General features: G+C 39.5%; 1 protein-coding gene across 1 annotated transcript in view; it reads left to right on the top strand.

Annotated features, from left to right (window-relative positions):
* The window catches only part of LOC110272085, a 24026-nt gene extending 14086 nt beyond the window's left edge, over positions 1–9940 (top strand). The window contains exon 2 of the mRNA XM_021123898.1: positions 9915–9940. The gene's annotated coding sequence lies outside the window, so the exon portion shown is untranslated. The remainder of the gene's footprint in view (positions 1–9914) is intronic.

The raw sequence follows: 22082 nt of genomic DNA, 5'->3' as shown, positions 1-22082 counted from the left end.
CTAAAGGACAAACACAATATCATATCATACATCCTTCCTCATCCCAATTTCCAATAATACCATTTCCAATTAACCATCATTATACATAATCAACATCATACTCACCATTAATATGGTACCACCTACCAATTCAACCTTAATCATCCCATCAAGCATATATCACAACATGCATTTCTCATATATCACACAATCAAGGCATCAATATTTATAATCACATATATGATCACATCATATATCTCAACCAATCAACAACATCATCAATTTAATTCTTATCTTAGGGCCTCTAGCCTAAGTATTTCCTACCACATTACATATTAGATACGAGAAACCGAAACCATACCTTAGCCGATTTCCCAAGCTCAACCGAAGCACTTCCAAATCACTTGTCCAGAAGCTCTCAAGGTCTCAACACCTCCAAGAACAGATTTTATCACACAAAACCCTCTCCCAAGCTTTCCAAAATCACCAATCAAGCTCCAATATTCACATATACACAACCTAAGCCACAATCATCATACCCATACACAACATCTCAATACCCAAACATCATAGAACAACAAATTATACTAGGGTTGAGAATCTTACCACACCCAAGGTCCAAGGAGACAAGATTAACCTTCTCCTTCAAGAGAGTTGGGTCCTATAACATCAAAGAGCCCAAAATCTCAACATTTCATTCATGAAACTCGAAAACAAGGGCTGGAATTTCGAAGAGCAAAACGTGGCTTACCTTAAGATTGATTGTATGGGTTTTGTAGAGCTCTCCACGGTGAATGCGTGGCCGCAAACGGTGCGGCGATCGGAGCTCTAGATCAAAAGTTATGGTGGTTTGAAGATCAACCAAAGGAGAGAACTTGAGAGAGTGTTCTTCCCTTCCTCTCCACCATTTCAGCGTGAATTAGAGTGTTGTGAGGAGAGAGAGTGCTGAAATGAGTGTTTTTAGGGTTTAGTTATATTGGGCCAAGGGCCCACTTTGGGTCCGGTTGGACCGGTTTGGCCCGTTCGGTCCAATCTTGGTCCGTTTTCTATAAAATTGGTACCGAAATTTTCGTCCCAATCTCCTCTATCATATTAAGCCATAAAAATGACATTTTTGGCTTCCTAGAATAAATTCTCATTTATGGGTTAATTAGCCATTAATTAACCGAGTCTTACACTCTTGTTCTACCAATTTCTCATTTTCACCCTCATTAAGCAATATTCCACTCCTTAGACTGATGCCATGATATTCTTTCCCTGGCCAAGGAAAGACATTGGTTGGTTCATCAACAAAATGTTGTACCAATTGTCTCATTTTCTCTTCTTGACTCTTCATTAAGGCTTCCATTTCTTCAATCACCACTCTCATAATTTCCCTTAAGAACTCACTGAGTTGGGCAATGAAGAGATATCTCTTGGAGAGTTCCTCTATTGCAAATGCAACAAGAGTTTGTGGAGGTGCATAGGTTGGACAATTACGGGATGATGGTTCTTGAAGAATGGGGTATGCAGCATTAAAATCCCTTTCCCAGCCAAAATTTCGATAGTTGTCATAACAATATGAGCCATTTTGTGGCTTTAGGAGGTATTCCATTTCATTTGATTGTCATACTCTATCATTCCTTGGTGATATTCCCAGCCACCATTAGGATAATGACTTGAATCATTTTGTGGTGGTGGGCAATATCCCATATGATATGATTGATCGAAATGTGAGGTAAACTCCATTTAAATTTTATAAAACACAATCACCAAGAAAAATCGAAATTCCTTATGTCACAGACAAGGAGTTCTTAATGAGGCAATAACACAAGCACCTTAGTAGCAAGAGAAAATTAAAAGAAATTAAATGACAAAAACAAATAGAAAGTGTTTAATCTAGGTAATCAACCAGCGGTAGTTTGTTAATCACAATTAATCCCCGGCAACAGCGCAAAAAACTTGATACGTAAAAAATTTAATTTCACGTATTTACTACCGGCAAGTATACCATGTAATGACCCAATTCGCAGTGTGCCATGGTCATACAAGAAGCTAAGTGTTACTAACTTGTCCTTCTTAATTATTAACTATTATTTATTATATGAGCCTGTTCCTTGTTAGAGCGATGCAAATTTTACGAGTAACTTCTTTTTAATCGTTGTGAATGATAAGGTAAACTAAACAAGCATACATTGAGAGAAATAAAAAGGAAGCATAAAGAAACATAGAAGCACAGCTGATAATATACATCATGTACACTATAACTAAACATGTAGTGTTTACACAACATCAAGTCAGTTTACATCCTCGTCAACCTACGTAGCTAATATATACACGACACTCCCAGGGCCTGGCCCATACAAAAAGCTGCTAAACTGTAGCCCAGGCTAGTGATGAGCGGATAATTTATACGCTTTTTGGCATTGTTTTTAGTATATTTTTAATATATTTTAATTAGTTTTTATTATATTTTTATTAGTTTTTAAATAAAAATCACTCTTCGGGACTTTACTATGAGTTTGTGTGTTTTTCTGTGATTTTAGGTATTTTTTGGCTGAAATTGAGGGACCTGAGCAAAAATCTGATTCAGAGGCTGAAAAAGGACTGCAGATGCTGTTGGATTCTAACCTCCCTACACTCGAAGTGCATGTTCTGGAGCTACAGAAGCCCATTTGGCGCACTCTTAATTTGCGTTGGAAAGTAGACATCCTGGGCTTTCCAGAAATATATAATAGTTCATACTTTACCCGAGATTTGATGGCCCAAACAGACGTTCCAAGTCAGCTCAAGAATTCTGGCGTTTAACGCCGGAACTGGCACAAAAGCTGGAGTTAAACGCCCAAACTGGCACAAAAGCTGACGTTTAACTCCAAGAAAAGCCTCTACACATGGAAGCTTCAACGCTCAGCCCAACCACACACCAAGTGGGCCCGGAAGAAGATTTCTGCATTTATTACTGATTTTCTGTAAACCCTAGGCTACTAGTTCTCTATAAATAGTACCTTATACTATTGTATTTGAGAGATCTTTTGGACGTTTAGTCCCTAGACCTTGGAGGCTGGCCATTCGGCCATGATTACACCATTATCACTTTTGTATTTTCAACGGTGGAGTTTCTACACACCATAGATTAAGGTGTGGAGCTCTGCTGTTCTTCATGAATTAATACAAAGTACTATTGCTTTTCTATTCAACTCAAGTCTATTTCTTCTCCAAGATATTCATTCGCACCAAAGAGCATGATGAATGTGATGATTATGTGACACTCATCACCATTCTCACCTATGAACGCGTGACTGACAACCACTTCCGTTCTACATGCAAACAAGCTTGAATGTGTATCTCTTGGGTTTCTAATCTAAGATTGGAACCTTCGTGGTATAGGCTAGAATTATTGGCGGCCATTCCTGAGATCCGGAACGTCTAAACCTTGTCTGTGGTATTCTGAGTAGGATCTGGGAAGGGATGACTGTGATGAGCTTCAAACTCGCGATTGTTGGGCGTGTGACAGACACAAAAGGATCAATGGATCCTATTCCAACATGATCGAGAACCGACAGATGATTAGCTGTGCAGTGACAGCGTGCGTAGAACATTTTCACTGAGAGGATGGGAAGTAGCCATTGACAACGGTTATGCCCAACATAAAGCTTGCCATGGAAAGGAGTATGAATGATTGGAAGAAGGCAATAGGAAAGCAGAGGTTCAGGAGGAACAACGCATCTTTATACACTTATCTGAAATTCCAACCAAAGAATTACATAAGTATCTCTATCTTTATTTTATGTTTTATTCATCTTTTAATTATCAATTCTCTATCACCATCTGAATTCGCCTGACTGAGATTTACAAGATGACCATAGCTTGCTTCAAGCCGATAGTCTCCGTGGGATCGACCCTTACTCACGTAAGGTATTACTTCGACGACCCAGTGCACTTGATGGTTAGTTGTGCGGAATTGTGACAAAGTGTGATTCACATTTGAGAGCTCCAAGTTCTTTGGTGCCATTGTTGATGATCACAATTTTGTGCACCATGTTTTTGGCGCCGTTGCTGGGGATTGTTCAAGTTTGGACAACTAATGGTTCATCTTGTTGCTTAGATTAGGTACTTTTCTTTTTATTTTCAGAATTTTTAAGAATGAATTCTAGAGTTTCAAGGTGATGTTCTTATCATCACAAAAGCTGATTGATTCTCATCAATTTAGTTGCTGAATGTAATGTGCTGCTGCAGCTTGGCCAACCATGTTTAATCTTTTTATACTGAAGCTTTAGACTAACATTGCATGATTCTTGGAATTCTTATTAAAAAGTTTTGAATATCTTTATTCTCTTTTCCATATAAGTTTCGAAAATCACAAAAAAATTTATAAAATCATAAAAATAAAAAATATTTTATGTTTCTTGTTTGAGTCTAGTGTCTAATTTTAAGTTTGGTGTCTTGCATGCATTATTTATTTGATCTTAGTTGTATTTTTTTTATTGTTTCTCATCATTAAAAATTCAAAAATAGTTTCAAAATTGTGTCTTTTCAAGTCAACAATACAGAGAATTGAAGATTCAGAACATTCAGTAGAGGAATTAAACAGAAAAAGCTGGGCGTTCAAAACGCCCAGTGAAGAAAGAAAACTGGCGTTTAAACGCCAGCCAGGGTACTTGGCTGGGCGTTTAACGCCCAAAAAGGTAGCATTTTGGGTGTTAAACGCCAGAATGGATGCCATTCTGGGCGTTTAACGCCAGGATGACACTAGAGGAAAGATTTTGTTTTTAATTCAAATCTTTTTCAAATTTTCATAATTTTTCAAAATCAAATCTTTTTCAAGTCATATCTTTTCAATCATATCCTTTCAAAATCAATTTCTTTCCATTTTTTATTATTTTCGAAAATCCTTTCTATAATTAATGATTCACTTCAAAATTTTCAAGTTGTTACTTGCCTATTAAGAAAGGATCAAATTTTAAATTTTGAGAATCATATCTTTTAATTTCTTGTTAGTCAAGTAATCAACTTTAATTTTAAAACTTTCTTTTTTTAAATTGATTTTCAATCATATCTTCTCAATCATATCTTTTCAATCACATCTTTTTCAAAATTAATTTTCAATCATATCTTTTTGATTTCTCATTTCAAAATCTTTTTCAAAAATCACTTAATTTCTTTCCCAATCTTAGTTTTCGAAAATCATCAATCAAATTTTCAAAATTTCTTTTAATTATTTCAAAATCTTTTACTTTAATTTTGAAAATTCTTTCCCTCTTCTCACATCCTTCTATTTAAGGACTAACACTCCTCCACTATCAACAATTCGAACTATATCCCTCTTGATAAGTTCGAATTCTTCTCTTTCTACCTTCTCCTTCTATTCTTATTTTCCTCTGACACTTCAAGGAATCTCTATATTGTAACATAGAGGATTCCATACTTTCTTGTTCTCTTCTCTTTCATATGAGCAGGAACAAAGATAAAGACATACTTGTTCAAGCTGATCCTGAACCTGAAAAGACCTTGAAGAGAAAGCTAAGATAAGCTAAAGCACAATTCTCTCTAGAGGGCCTAACAGAGCTTTTCAAGGAAGAAGAAACGATGGTAGCCGAAAACAATAATGCCAACAATGCAAGGAAGGTGCTTGGTGACTTTACTGCACCTACTCCCGATTTCTATGGGAGAAGCATCTCAATCCCTGCCATTGGAGCAAACAAGAGCTTAAGCCTCAATTAGTTTCTCTGATGCAACAGAATTGCAAGTTTCATGGACTTCCATTGGAAGATCCTCATCAGTTCTTAGCTGAATTCTTGAAAATCTGTGACACTGTCAAGACCAATGGGGTTGATCCCGAGGTCTACAAGCTTATGCTTTTTCCCTTTGCTGTAAGAGACAGAGCTAGAACATGGTTGGATTCACAACCTAAAGAAAGCCTGAACTCTTGGAAAAGCTAGTCAACGCCTTCTTGGGAAAGTTCTTTCCACCTCAAAAATTGAGCAAGCTTAGAGTGGAAGTCCAAACCTTCAGACAGAAGGAAGGTGAATCCCTCTATGAAGCATGGGAAAGATACAAGCAATTAATTAGAAGGTGTCCTTCTGACATGCTTTCAGAATAGAGCATCCATAGGTATCTTCTATGATGGTCTGTCTAAACTGTCCAAGATGTCATTGGTCAGCTCCGCTGGAGGATCTCTTCATCTGAAGAAGACGCCTGCAGAAGCTCAGGAACTCATTGAAATGGTTGCAAATAACCAATTCATGTAAACCTCTTAATGGAATCCTATGAATAATGGGACAAGTCAGAAGAAAGGAGTTCTTGAGATTGATACTCTGAATGCCATATTGGCTCAGAATAAAATATTGACCCAACAAGTCAATATGATTTCTCAGAGTCTGTTTGGAATGCAAGCAGCAACAGGCAGTACAAAGGAAGCTTCCTCTGAAAAAGAAGCTTATGATCCTGAGAAACCAGCAATGGAAGAGGTGAATTACATGGGAGAACCCTATGGAAACACCTATAATCCTTCATGGAGAAATCATCCAAATCTCTCACGGAAGGATCAACAGAGACCTCAACAAGGTTTCAACAACAATAATGGTGGAAGAAACAGGTTTAGCAATAGCAAGCCTTTTCCATCATCTTCTCAGCAACAGACAGAGAATTCTAAGCAAAGCCACTCTGACTTAGCAACCATTGTCTCTGATCTAATCAAAACCACTCAAAGTTTTATGACTGAAACAAGGTCCTCCATTAGAAATTTGGAGGCACAAGTGGGTCAGCTGAGTAAGAAAATTACTGAACTCTCTCTTAGTACTCTCCCAAGCAATATAGAAGAGAATCCAAAGAGAGAGTGCAAGGCCATAAACACGTCTCACATGGCCAAACCTGGAGAGGAGGAAGAGGCAGTGATCTCTACTGAGGAAGACCTCAATGGACGTCCACTGACCTCCATGGAGTTCCCTAATGAGGAACCATGGGAATCTGAGGCTCACACAGAGACCATAGAGATTCCATTGAATTTACTTCTGCTATTCATGAGCTCTGATGAGTATTCTTTCTCTGAAGAAGATGAAGATGTTACTGAAGAGCAAGTTGCTAAGTACCTTGGAGCAATCATGAAGCTAAATGCTTAGTTGTTTGGTAATGAGACTTGGGAGGATGAACCTCCATTGCTCATCAAAGAACTGGATGACTTGACTAGGCAGAGATTACCTCTGAAGAGACAAGATCCTGGAAAGTTCTCAATACCTTGTACCATAGGCACCATGACCTTTGAGAAGGCTCTGTGTGACCTGGGGTCAAGTATAAACCTTATGCCTCTCTCTGTAATGGAAAAGCTAGGGATCATTGAGGTACAAGCTGCAAGAATCTCACTGGAGATGGCAGACAACTCAAAGAAACAGGCTTATGGACTTGTAGAGGATGTCTTGGTAAAGGCTGAAGACCATTACATCCCTGTTGATTTCATAATCCTAGAGACTGGAAAGTGTGTGGATGAATCCATCATCCTTGGCAGACCCTTCCTAACCACAGCAAAAGCTGTAATTGATGTTGATAGAGGAGAATTGATCATTCAAGTGAATGAAGACTCCCTTATGTTTAAAGCTCAAGGATATCCCTCTGTAACCATGGAGAGGAAGCATCAAGAGCTTCTCTCAATACAGAGACAAACAGAGCCCCATAGTCAAACTTTAAGTTTGGTGTTGAGAGGTTTCAACATTGCTCTAAACATCTGTGAGGCTCCATGAGAGCCATTGTCAAGCTATTGACATTAAAGAAGCGCTTGTTGGGAGGCAACCCAATCTTTAACTATCTTGAATTTCTATTTTCTTTTGTTATTTTATGTTTTCTGTAGGTTGATGATCATGTGAAGTCACAAAAACAATTGAAAAAGCAAAAACAGAAGGAAAAACAGTATTAAAAATAGAACACCCTGGAGGAGAAACTTATTGGCATTTAAACGCCAGTAAGGGTAGCATAATGGGCGTTAAACGCCCAGTCTGGCACCATTCTGGGCGTTTAACGCCAGAAATAGGCACCAGACTGGCGTTTAACGCCAGGAATGGGCAAGAAGCTGGCGTTAAACGCCAGAAATGGGTAGCAGCCTGGCGTTTAATGCCAGGATTGGCAGCAAGGGGCATTTTGCATGCCACATGGTGTAGGGATGAGAAATCCTTAACACCTCAGGATCTGTGGACCCCATAGGATCCCCACCTACCCCACCTCTCTCTCTCTTCTTCACCCATTCACCAATCACCTCAATACCTCTTCTCCATAAACCCTTCACCAATCCTCATCCATCTATCATAAACCCAACCTACCTCACCATTCAAATTCAAACCACTTTCCCTCCCAAACCCACACATACATGGCCGAACCTTACCCTCTCCCCACTCCTATATAACCCATCTTCACCCCTTCATTTTCACACATCTTAAACACTACTTCTCCCCCTTGGCCGAAACACTAACCCCCCTCCATCTCCTCTATTTCTTCTTCCTCTACTCTCTTCCTTCTTCTTTTGCTCGAGGACGAGCAAACCTTCTAAGTTTGGTGTGGTAAAAGTGTTGCTTTTTGTTTTTCCATAACCATTTATGGCACCAAAGGCCGGAGAAACCTCTAGAAAGAGGAAAGAGAAGGCAAAAGCTTCTACCTCTGAGTCATGGGAGATGGAGAGATTCATCTCAATGGTCCATCAAGACCACTTCTATGAAGTTGTGGCCAAGACTCCTCATTGAAGAAGATATGCCCATCACTAAGAAAAGGATAGAGCAAACAAGAGAGTCCACTCATGGACCTCAACAAGAGCATGAGGAAATTCCTCATCATGAAATCCCTGAGATGCCTCAAGGGATGCATTTTCCTCCACAAAACTATTGGGAGCAAATTAACACCTCCCTAGGAGAATTAAGTTCCAACATGGGACAACTAAGGATTGAGCACCAAGAGCATTCTATCCTCCTCCATGAAATTAGAGAAGACCAAAGAACCATGAGAGAGGAGCAACAAAGGCAAGGAAGAGACATTGAGGAGCTCAAGCAATCCATAAGATCTTCAAGAGAAAGAACAAGCTGCCATCACTAAGGTGGACCCGTTCTTTAATTTTCTTGTTCTTTATTTCTCTGTTTTTCGAAAATTATGCTTTATGTTTATCTATGTTTGTGTCTTTATTACATGATCATTAGTGTCTATGCCTTAAAGCAATGAAAATGAATCCATCACCTTTCTTAAATGAAAAATGTTTTTAATTGAAAAAGAAAAAGAAGTGCATGAATTTCGAATTTTATAACAATTTAGTTACTTTGATGTGGTGGCAATACTTTTGTCTTTCTGAATGAATGCTTGAACAGTGCATATTTTTGATATTGTTGATTCATGAATGTTAAAATTATTGGCTCTTGAAAGAATGATGGAAAAGGAGAAATGTTATTTGATAATCTGAAAAATCATGAAATTGATTCTTGAAGCAAGAAAAAGCAGTGAAAATGTTGCAGAAAAAAAAAAGGATATATGCGAAAAAAAAAAGAGAGAGAAAGAAAAAGCAAGCAGAAAAAGCCAATAGCCCTTTAAACCAAAAGGCAAGGGTAAAATAAAAATGGGATCCAAGGCTTTGAGCATCAGTGGATAGGAGGGCCCACAGGAATAAAATCCTGGCCTAAGCGGCTAAACCAAGTTGTCCCTAACCATGTGCTTGTGGCGTGAAGGTGTCAAGTAAAAACTTGAGACTGAGCGGTTAAAGTCGTGGTCCAAAAGCAATTCTTTTTATCCTATTTGATTTTCAGTTGCTTGGGGACAAGCAACAATTTAAGTTTGGTGTTGTGATGAGCAGATAATTTATATGCTTTTTGGCATTGTTTTTAGTATGTTTTTAGTATATTTTAATTAGTTTTTATTATATTTTTATTAGTTTTTAAATAAAAATCACTCTTTTAGACTTTACTATGAGTTTGTGTATTTTTCTGTGATTTCAGGTATTTTCTGGCTGAAATTGAGGGACCTGAGCAAAATTCTGATTCAGAGGCTGAAAAAGGATTGCAGATACTATTGGATTCTGACCTCCCTGCACTCGAAGTGGATTTTCTGGAGCTACGGAAGCCCATTTGGCGCACTCTTAATTTGCGTTGGAAAGTAGACATCCTGGGCTTTCCAGAAATATATAATAGTTCATACTTTACCCGAGATTTGACGGCCCAAACAGATGTTCCAAGTCAGCTCAAGAATTTTGGCGTTTAACGCCGGAACTGGCACAAAAGCTGGAGTTAAACGCCCAAACTGGCACAAAAGCTGGCGTTTAACTCCAAGAAAAGCCTCTACACATGGAAGCTTCAACGCTCAGCCCAACCACACACCAAGTGGGCCCGGAAGAAGATTTCTGCATTTATTACTGATTTTCTGTAAACCCTAGGCTACTAGTTCTCTATAAATAGTACCTTATACTATTGTATTTGAGAGATCTTTTGGACGTTTAGTCCCTAGACCTTGGAGGCTGGCCATTCGGCCATGATTACACCATTATCACTTTTGTATTTTCAATGGTGGAGTTTCTACACACCATAGATTAAGGTGTGGAGCTCTGCTGTTCTTCATGAATTAATACAAAGTACTATTGCTTTTCTATTCAACTCAAGTCTATTTCTTCTCCAAGATATTCATTCGCACCAAAGAGCATGATGAAAAAACGGTGATGCCCAACATGAAGCTTGCCATGGAAAGGAGTATGAATGATTGGAAGAAGGCAATAGGAAAGCAGAGGTTCAGGAGGAACAAAGCATCTTCATACGCTTATCTGAAATTCCAACCAAAGAATTACATAAGTATCTCTATCTTTATTTTATGTTTTATTCATCTTTTAATTATCAATTCTCCATCACCATCTGAATTTGCCTGACTGAGATTTACAAGATGACCATAGCTTGCTTCAAGCCGACAGTCTCCGTGGGATCGACCCTTACTCACGTAAGGTATTACTTGGACGACCCAGTGCACTTGCTGGTTAGTTTTGTGGAATTGTGACAAAGTGTGATTCACATTTGAGAGCTCCAAGTTCTTTGGCGCCATTGTTGATGATCATAATTTCCTGCACCAGCTAGCCTAACCACTATATAGCTTCTAGCTCTCGGGTGTACTAACACAAGTGAGAGACTAACTAACAGATAATGTCAGACTAGAGTGTCATCAAAAGAATGCCCCTACTGTTGTCAGACTATATCTACATGTGGCCGTTGAAAGATCGTCATGAGGCTCACCCATCTCCTCATCCCGCTCTATCTCTCTTAGGATCCTCCTCCTCCTCCTCGTCCGCAGCTACAGCTATACCCTCAGACCTACCAGAAGCACTGTTGTCACTATGTACCAAACCATTTGCGAGCACAGATCCGTTCGCGTATATAGGATCTACCCCATCATCTGGTAGTGCCGGCTCATCAGGCTGTGAAAAGTCAAGGATCGGCTCGGGGGGAAAGTCCCACTCTGGTGGATTATGCCAAGGCATCTTAGGCTAGTTTCCCTAGCCTTTTTCATTTGTTTTTATTAGGTTTTATGCACTTTCTTGAGCAATAAGTAATTATTTGGATGGAAGTTTCATACACACCTTGATTCATTCAAACATGATTAAATTGATGCATTTTCATAAGATTTATGCTATATCTACTTGTTGATTTTGAATGATGCAAATTTTTTAGAATCTAGCAAAGCTTTGATGCATATGTTGATTGATGATAGGTGAAGAAAGGCAAGCAAGCAAGCAACAAAAAGGGCCATGGAAAGGAGAAGAGGAAGCAACATTGGTGGCCAAAGTTGGCTCACCAACGTTGCCTCAAATTTTGGAGAAAAAGAGGTGGAATGCAACGTTGGTGGCGAAAGTTGGCTCACCAACGTTGTTGGCAACGTTTTGCAATTTCTGGTGCCAACTTTGGAGGGAACGCTGGTAAACCAACGTTACCTCCAACGTCTTCAATAAAATTTGGTTTTTGGAGTTGGAAAAATTGGCTACGACGTGCACGCGTGAGCGAGGCGCACGCATGACCGTGGGAAATTTACAATCCACGCGTACGCGTGGGTGCCACGCATGCGTGACAAAGCCAACGTTGGAGGGAACATTGCCAAACCAACGTTGAGTCCAACGTCTGCGATAATTTTTCAAATTTAGAGTTGGAAAAATTTGCAGTGACGCATACGCTTTGATGATGCGTACGCATGAGGGCGAATTTTTGCAGTTTGACACGTACGTGTGGACGACGCGCACGTGTGGAATGGTAAAATTAACCATTCACGCGTACGCGTGGGCGACGCGTACACGTGACCAGGCAAACGTTGGTGCACCAACGTTGAGTCAAACGTTGCTGGCAAAGCCTAGAAATCCTTTTCTTTCAAAGAACGTTTGACCCAACGTTTTCCTATAAATGTTGATCACCAATATTGATACCAACTCTGCCAACTCTATTATAATTGGGAACCCATGCAAAGTATGAACATTAGTCCCTCTTCAACATCATTGAGAGCCACTTTAACTTGTTTCAACAAAGGCCAAAAGCCCAATCCAAAGACTTGAAGACTGAATAAAGAAAGTGTATAAATAGCATAGAGTTTAGGTTATTTAGGGGGCTAGGAAGTTAGGGACCCAAATTGGGAACTTTGTAATCATTTTATTCTGTACTTTCTCTGCTTTTCCTGCACTTCGTTGGGTTAGGGAGCTCTATTGTAATTCAATGGATCAATTGTAGTTTTCATTTTTCTTCCTCTATCTTTTCTCTTGATTTTGCTTGAAATCTTTCGATCTTTATCCAATTGGGCAATTGTCTCGGAAGAGAAATTGTTCATACTTGGATTTCCTCTGAACATTGGAAGAGGAAAGAGGAAATCATGCTAGAAATGCTTTCTCACATCGGATTAGGTTGGGGTTTGGATGGATATAGTGACATGTAATCCTAGGAATACATTGATCTATGAAAATGTGTGGTATAATCAGTGACCAAACTTCATCTCTTCCCATGAGAAATTAGATCAAGGAATTGGGCAATTGTTCAAGCTTAGAGGGATTGGATTGCCAAGGAATTGGGATCCAATCACTTAAGATTTCCAAGGAGATCAATGAATGCATTGATTGAGGAAGAGACGAGAATGAACTTGATCCAAAGAATGCAACATCTCCTAGGACCAATGAATCCCCATTTATGATCTTTCGCATTCTTGAATTCTGCAGTTTACATTTATGTTAATCAACCCCCTCTCCCATTTAATTTCCTGCAATTTACTTTCTGCAATTTAATTTTTGCTATTTAAATTCTACTATTTACAATTCTATTATTTACTTTTCCCGCCATTTTAAATTCCGCCTTTTAGTTTTTAATTGACGACAATTCGGTATACTTGTCGAGGGAAATTTTTTGAGAGACAGATTTTCGTGCATCAAGTTTATGGCGCCGTTGCCAGGGATTGATTTTGTATTGACAATGATTAAATTGGAGAATAACTAGATTGAACATTTTTCTTTTCTTTTGTTAATTTGTTTCCATTTCAGCAGTTTATTGTCATTCCCTGCAATTTAAGTTGATTTTCTTTATTTCTTTACATTTTAGCATACTAATCCACTAACTGTTTGATCAATTGCTCTAACCAATCTAACAATAATTTTTAGTGAATTTTCCACTTGTTGTTTGCCTGTGTTTGCTGAGTGTATGACAGGTAGAAGAGGAGAAACTTCAACTTCTTTTGATAGTGAACCTGAGAGGACCTTCCTTAGACTAAGGAGGGAAGTAAGAGGTAAAGGAATTGCCGGTGAAAAGGAATTAGAAGAGGATATGGACATTGCTATGGAGGAAGAAGTTCAGAACCATGTTGGAGAAGGTGCTAGCAACCATGTTGGGCAGGAGAGAAGGGTGCTAGGCTCGTATATTAATCCCAATCTTGGAAATTGTGGGAGCAGTGATGACAAGTCATCTTAGGCTAGTTTCATAAGCCTTTTTCATTCATTTTTACTTAGTTTTCATGCATTTCTTAGGCAATAAGTGAGTGATTGGATTGGAATTTCATGCATCCCCTGATTCAATTAAACATGGTTGTTTATGTGCTTCTTCATAAGATTTTATGCAAATCTTACTTGATGATATGAATGGTGTAAAAACCTTATGATTATAGCAAACTTTAATGCAATTGTTTGATTGATATATTTGGAAAAGAAGCAAGGGAAAGGTAGAGATTTGATGTATTACTATTTTGCTTTGACAGGAGAGAAGAGCACAAAACCTTGGCGCTACGTTCTCTTTCAAAGAGCGCTGCGTTCTCCACCAAGATAGTTTTGTTAGCGGGGTGCACACGTGGGTCACGCGTACGCGTCGAATTGGTGATTTTAGAAGACCACGCGTACGTGTGGGTCACACGTACGCGTGGATATGAGGAGCGTTCTTTAACCAACAGTGCTACGCTCTCCACCAACGAGTGCCTGCGACACTTTCAAAAATGGGATTGAAAATTTGCCACCGACACGTACGCGTGCATGACGCGTACGCGTGGAAGTGGCATTTTAGAGGAATCACACGAACGCGCGTACCAAGCAACAGCGTGGAAGTGATTTTCTGAAGCCCACGCGTACGCATGGACGACACGTATGCATGGGAGAGCATTCTTGGCGTGAGCACTACGCTCGCATGGGGAGCGCTATGAAGATGACGCATAGGCGTGACAAGGGCTGCAGAGAGAAACGACGCGTACGTGTGACACAACGCGCACGTGTAGGTCACGCGTACACGTTGCAAGTGCCAAAATGATGAACAACGCGTACGCGTGGGAGACGCATACGCGTCGATGCTAGAGCGCTCCATTTTCCTGAAAGTGCTACGTTCTCCTGGGAGCTGATTGGTTCAACTAACAGAAAAGCCCATTTTGAAGAGTTTCCAAGTACACCTGAAAAAGCAAGTACACTGCTATAAATAGAGGGCATCTTGGATTATTTGGGGGGCTTCCAGATCTACTTTTTCAGGTTTTTTTTCCTTTTAGATCCATTTTTGTACTCTTTGCACTTTGAATTTTACTTTTCAGCTGAGAACTCTGTATTACTTTTGCAGTTTCACTTTCGATACACAGTTTTTATTTTCTTTTCTTTTTCAATGCTAAATTTGATTTTCAATTTGAACATTCTGTTTGAACTTAGAGCTATGAATCACTAAAACCCATCTTCACTAAGGGGAGGAGCTCTGTTGGTTTCAATGAATTGATAATTCTTCTTTTCCTCTCAATTCAAGTGGATTCATTTAAGAAGAAACTCGTGTTCTTCACAGATTCAATTACTATCGAGAGAGAGATTGAATCTATTTGAATTATGTGATGAACTTGAGAAAGGAGTTACAGAAGTCAGTTTAGAGTTCATCCTCTCATAATTCTCTTGATTGAGATATTCTGGGTTGGTATGTGAGATGTAACCACCCTGAATTGAGATCCTGAGAGTTGTGTGGCATACAGGATTAGCTATTGATCTTCACCTCTTCTCATGAGCAATTAGATCAAGAGATTGGCAATTATTTATGATAAGAGAAATTGAATCACCAAGAGATTGGGATCTAATTACTTACAATCTACCATGGATCTGTTTCACATGATTGAGAAGGAATTGATCACCATCAATTCAAGAGAAATCAATATCTCTGATCCCTAGTGATGTTACTCATCATCAACCTTTATTCCTTTTCTTTAGAATTGCTCTTTAATTTTCCTGCACCCAAAGCCTTTTACATTTGATGCAATTTAATTTCTATTGTCATTTACATTCAGCTCTTTTCAGTCTCTTGCTCTTTACGTTTCAGTCATTTAGTTTCTTGCTATTTAAGTTTCTACCAATTTACTCTCAGCAATTTAAATTTCTTGCAATTTACATTCTGTTAATCAAATTTCACTCAATTCATCAATATTCACTTAACTAGACTAATCACCTCACTAAAGTTTCTTGATCCATCAATCCTCATGGGATCGACCTCAGTCCAAGTGAGTTTTATTACTTGATGCAAACCGGTATACTCGTTGGTTAGTTCATACGCGTGAAATCTAATTTTCACGTATTAAGCAGCATCCTAAAACTAACCATTCATGCTAATAATTTTGAGTTAAAATCATAGCTCATCACCCTTGTTCAAAACAATTGCTCATTTGGAGGAAGTTCCCAAGAAGACCCCAATCAACATTTAATCACCTTCCTGAGAATATGTGATACTGTGAAGTCTAATGGTGTTCATCCTGACACCTATAGATTGCTTTTGTTTCCCTTCTCTCTAAGGGATAAAACATCTAAGTGGCTAGAGTCCTTTCCTAAGGAGAGTTTGAAAACTTGGGAAGATGTGGTAAACAAATTCTTGGTAAGATTTTACCCTCCCCAAAGAGTTAATAGATTGAAGGCTGAGGTGCAAATATTCAGGCAACAAGATGGTGAAACTCTCTATGAAGCATTGGAGAGATACGAGGAGCTGACAAGGAAGTGCCCTCCGGATATGTTCAATGAATGGGTACATCTACACATTTTCTATGAAGGTTTGTCACAAGAATCAAAGAAAGCCTTTGATTACTCTTCAGGAGGCTCTCTCAACAAGAAGACAATTGAAGAGGCCATAGATGTCATGGAAACTGTAGCCAACAATGAATATTTCTATGCCTCTGATAGAAGCACCAATAGAGGGGTGATGGAATTGAATCACATGGATGCAATACTAGCTCAAAACAAGATGATCACTAAGTAATTGGCAGACCTCACCAAGCAGATGGAGAGAAATCAAGCTGCAGCAATCCATATTCAACCACTAGCCCAGGAAGATTTGAATACAGAGGAAGGTGGTGATTAGGAGCAAGTCAATTATGTTGGAAACTCATCAAGACAACCACATGATCTATACTCCAAAACCTATAATCCTGGTTGAAAGAACCACCCAATCTTTGGGTGGGAAAACCAACCAAACCAGAGCCAAGATCATAGACCTCACAACTCCAACCGTTACAATAACTCCACCTACCAACAACCCAACCAAAAACCATATCAAGCCACACAAAACACTTCTTCCCAGCCACCATATCAAACCCAAAATAACCATTCTCAACATCCAATTTCCGATACACCATATGAGGATAGACTATCCCGGATTAAGGCCATGCTTGGAGAACTTTGCAAGGAGTCTAAAGACATGCAAGATTTCAAGGAGGATGTGAGATCCAATATACAAAACCAAGATGCTGCCATCAAGAAACTTGAAGATTGGATACCTTTTCAAGTAAGCCCCTAGCCATAATCTCTATAGTGCCATCAAGACAAACCCAAGGGAGGATTGCAAGGCTATCACACTCAGGAGTGGGAAGGAACTGAAAGAGACCTCAAAGGAGACCCAAGGGAGGAAAGTAGATGAAAGCCTAAGTGACAAGGAAGAAGCACGAACACCTGCTCCCAATCAACCAGAAGAAAAAGAAGTCCTAAGGCCATATGTACCAAAAGCTCCTTACCCTCAACGATTAATGAAGAATGAAAAGGACAACCAATTCTCCAGATTCTTGGAGGTTTTCAAGAGACTGCAAATCAATATTCCCTTTGCTGAAGCACTAGAGCAAATGCCACTCTATGCTAAGTTTTTGAAGGAGTTAATGACCAAGAAGAGAAGTTGGAGAAATGATAAAACTGTGGTGTTAACCAAGGAATATAGTGCCATCATCCAACACAAACTCCCTCAGAAATTGAAGGACCCTGGAAGCTTCCAAATTCCTTGCATCATAGGAGAAATCACAGTGGAAAAAGCCTTATGTGATTTGGGACCCAGCATAAATTTGATGTCCTTAGCAATGATGACGAGAATGAAGATTGAGGAAGCCAAACCAACAAGAATGGCACTTTAATTAGCAGACCGATCATTCAAATTTCCCCATGGAGTAGTAAAAGACTTGTTGGTTAAGGTGGGAGACTTCATCTTCCCAGGCTCCCAGCTGACTTTGTGGTGTTGGATATGGAAGAAGAAGCCAAAGCTTCAATAATTTTGGGAAGGCCGTTTCTAGCAACAGCTGGGGCTATCATTAATGTCCAAAAAGGAGAATTGGTTCTTAGACTACATGATGAGAAAATGGTATTCAATATGTTCAAATCCATGAGTTACCCACAGGAATCACTGGGAGAATGCATGAGGTTAGATGCAGTAGAGGTTTTGATACAAGAGACCCTTGAAGAAGAAGAACTTGAGGAAGTACCAGAAGAAGATTCCCCACCAACCAATAAAGCTATAGAAATCCAAGCAGCTGAGGTACTCATCCCAAGCACATTAGAAGAAAAGAAAGAAGAGAAAGAGGCACCCAAACTCAAACTGAAGGTATTGCCTCCCACTCTCAAGTATGCATACTTGGGAGGTGATGAAAGTTATCCAGTGATCATCAATTCTGCTCTCAGTCAAGAACAAGAAAAGGAGTTAATCAAGGTGCTGCAAAAGCACCAAGAAGCCATTGGATGGACCCTTGTTGATCTAAAAGGGATAAGCTCCTCCATATGCATGCATAAGATCCTATTGGAAGATGATGCCAAATCCTCCATTCAACCTCAAAGAAGGTTGAATCCAATCATGAAAGAAGTGGTGCAAAAAGAGGTCATGAAACTATGGCAGGCAGGAATTATCTACCCAATTTCGGATAGCCCATAGGTGAGCCCCATCCAAGTGGTCCCCAAGAAGGGAGGCATCACTGTGGTGTCCAATGAAAGGAATGAACTCATCCCTACAAGAACTGTCACAAGATGGAGGATGTGTATTGATTACAGAAAACTTAATGAGGCCACAAGAAAAGACCACTTTCCACTTCCATTCATGGACCAAATGCTGAAAAGACTTGCTGGGCATGTATACTACTGCTTCTTGGATGGCTACTGGTATGCGAAATTGTTACTCAGGTTGTGAATTATTGTTCGAAATAGATTCCCTGGCGATGGCACCAAAAACGGATGCACAGAACCATGGTCTAAACATATCTTAACAACTTCGCATAACTAACCAGCAAGTGCACTGGGTCGTCCAAGTAATAAACCTTACGTGAGTAAGGGTCGATCCCACGGATATAAAATGGTTATGGAGTTTTTGAAATTAATAATAATAAAAGAAGGATAGAAATACTTATGTAAATCATTGGTGAGAATTTCAGATTAGCGTATGGAGATGCATTCGTTCCTCTGAACCTCCGCTTTCCTGCTGTCTTCATCCAATCAGTCTTACTCCTTTCCATGGCTGGCTTTATGCAAGGGCATCACCGTTGTCAGTGGCTACATCCCCTCCTCTTGTGAAAATGGTCCAAGATGCCCTGTCACAGCACGGTAATCTATGGAGTGCAGAAACTCTACCGTTGAAAATACATAAGTGAAAGGTCCAGGCATGGCCAAATGGCCAGCCCCCTAAAACGTGATCACAGGATCAGAATACAATCCAGGATTCCAAAAAGATGTCTAATACAATAGTAAAAGGTCCTATTTATAATAAACTAGCTACTAGGGTTTACAGAAGTAAGTAATTGATGCATAAATCCACTTTCGGGGCCCACTTGGTGTGTGCTTGGGCTGAGCTTGAATGTTACACGTGCAGAGGCTCTTTCTGGAGTTGAACGCCAGCTTTTGTGCCAGTTTGGGCGTTGAACTCCACTTTGCAACTTGTTTCTGGCGTTGGACGCCATAATTGGGCAGAGAGCTGGCGTTGAACGCCAGTTTGCGTCATCTAAACTTGGGCAAAGTATGGACTATTATATATTTCTGGAAAGCCCTGGATGTATACTTTCCAACGCAATTAAAAGCGCGCCATTTTGAGTTCTGTAGCTCCAGAAAATCCATTTTGAGTGCAGGGAGGTCAGAATCCAACAGCATCAGCAGTCCTTCTTCAACCTCTGAATCTGATTTTTGCTCAAGTCCCTCAATTTCAGCCAGAAAATACCTGAAATCACAGAAAAACACATAAACTCGTAGTAAAGTCCAGAAATGTGAATTTAACATTAAAACTAATGAAAACATCCCTAAAAGTAACTAGATCCTACTAAAAACATACTAAAAACAATGCCAAAAAGCGTATAAATTATCCGCTCATCACAACACCAAACTTAAATTGTTGCTTGTCCCCAAGCAACTGAAAATCAAATAGGATAAAAAGAAGAGAATATACTATAAATTCCAAATTATCAATGAAACATAGCTCCAATCAGATGAGCGGGACTTGTAGCTTTTTGCCTCTTGAATAGTTTTGGCATCTCACTTTATCCATGGAGGTTCAGAATGATTGGCATCTATAGAAACTCAGAGTTCAGATAGTGTTATTGACTCTCCTAGTTCAGTATGATGATTATTGAACACAGCTTCTTTATGAGTCTTGGCTGTGGCCCTAAGAACTTTGTTTTCCAGTATTACCACCGGATACATAAATGCCACAGACACATAATTGGGTGAACCTTTTCAGATTGTGACTCAGCTTTGCTAAAGTCCCCAATTAGATGTGTCCGGGGTTCTTAAGCACACTCTTTTTTTTTGCTTTGGACCTTGACTTTAACCGCTCAGTCTCAAGTTTTCACTTGACACTTACACGCCACAAGCACATGGTTAGGGACAGCTCGGTTTAGCCGCTTAGACCAGGATTTTATTCCTTTAGGCCCTCCTATCCACTGATGCTCAAAGCCTTGGGATCCTTTTTATTTGCCCTTGCCTTTTGGTTTTAAGGGTTATTGGCTTTTTGCTCTTGCCTCTTGGTTTTAAGATCTTTTGGCTTTTTCTACTTGCTTTTTCTCTTTCTTTCTATTTTTTTTCGCCTTCTTTTTTTTTTCTGCAAGCTTTGTTCCTTGCTGCTTTTTCTTGCTTCAAGAATCATTTTTATGATTTTTCAGATTATCAAATAACATGTCTCCTTGTCATCATTCTTTCAAGAGCCAACATATTTAACATTCTTAAACAACAACTTCAAAAGACATATGCACTGTTCAGGCATTCATTCAGAAAACAAGAAACATTGTCACCACATCAATATAATTAAACTAAGTTCAAGGATAAATTCAAAACTCATGTACTTCTTGTTCTTTTGAATTAAAACATTTTTCATTTAAGAGAGGTGATGGATTCATAGGACGTTCATAACTTTAAGACATAGTTACTAACTACTAATGATCATGTAATGAAGACACAAACATGGATAAGCACTTAACATATAAAACGAAAAACAGAGAAAGTAAGAACAAGGAATGAGTCCACCTTAGTGATGGGTGCGTTTCTTTCTTGAGGAACCAATGATGTCCTTGAGCTCTTCTATGTCTCTTCCTTGCCTTTGTGGCTTGATTCCTAGTGATTTTTGGTATTTTTATCCTAAGTTGCTTCCAATAACTATGTGGAGGGAAGTGCATCCCCTGGTATCTCAGGGATCTCTTGATTTGTAGCCACATGTTCTACCACTGAGCTATAGATCCTTTACATAATTGTTTTACCACACCAAACTTAGAATGTTACTCGCCCTCGAGCAAAAGAAGAAGGAATAGATGAAGAAGATGTGGAAAAAAACTAGGATTATGAGGAAGGAAGGTGGGGATCTTGTGGGGTCCACAGATCCTGAGATGATCCTGTGAGGTCCACAGATCTTGAGGTGTCAAGGCATTTACATCCCTGCACCAATTTTAGGCATGCAAAATGCCCTTGCACACAACTCTGGGCGTTCAGCGCCAGGTTGGTGCCCATTTTGGGCGTTTAACGCCCATTTGTTGCCCATTTCTGGCGTTGAACGCCAGAACCATGCTTGTTCTGGGCGTTCAGCGCCAGCTCCTCTCCAGGGTGCAATTCTGGCGTTCAGCGCCCAGATGATGCCCATTTTGGGCGTTCAGCGCCCAGATACTGCCTATTTTGGGCGTTCAGCGCCAGAACCATGCTTTGTTCTGGCGTTGAACGCCAGGCAGGTGCTTCCTCCAAGGTGTGATTTTTCTTCCGCTGTTTTTGATTTTGTTTCTAAATTTTTCGTTTATTTTGTGACTCCACATGATCATGAACCTAAGAAAACATGAAAAACAAAAATAAAATTAGATAAATAAACATTGGGTTGCCTCCCAACAAGCGCTTCTTTAATGTCAATAGCTTGACAGTGGGCCCTCATGGAGCCTTACAGATGTTCAGAGCATTGTTGAGACTCCCC

This window comes from Arachis ipaensis, chromosome B05 (genome assembly GCF_000816755.2).
Source record: "Arachis ipaensis cultivar K30076 chromosome B05, Araip1.1, whole genome shotgun sequence".
NCBI lineage: Eukaryota > Viridiplantae > Streptophyta > Magnoliopsida > Fabales > Fabaceae > Arachis > Arachis ipaensis.
This window is presented reverse-complemented; position numbering and strand designations above follow the sequence as displayed.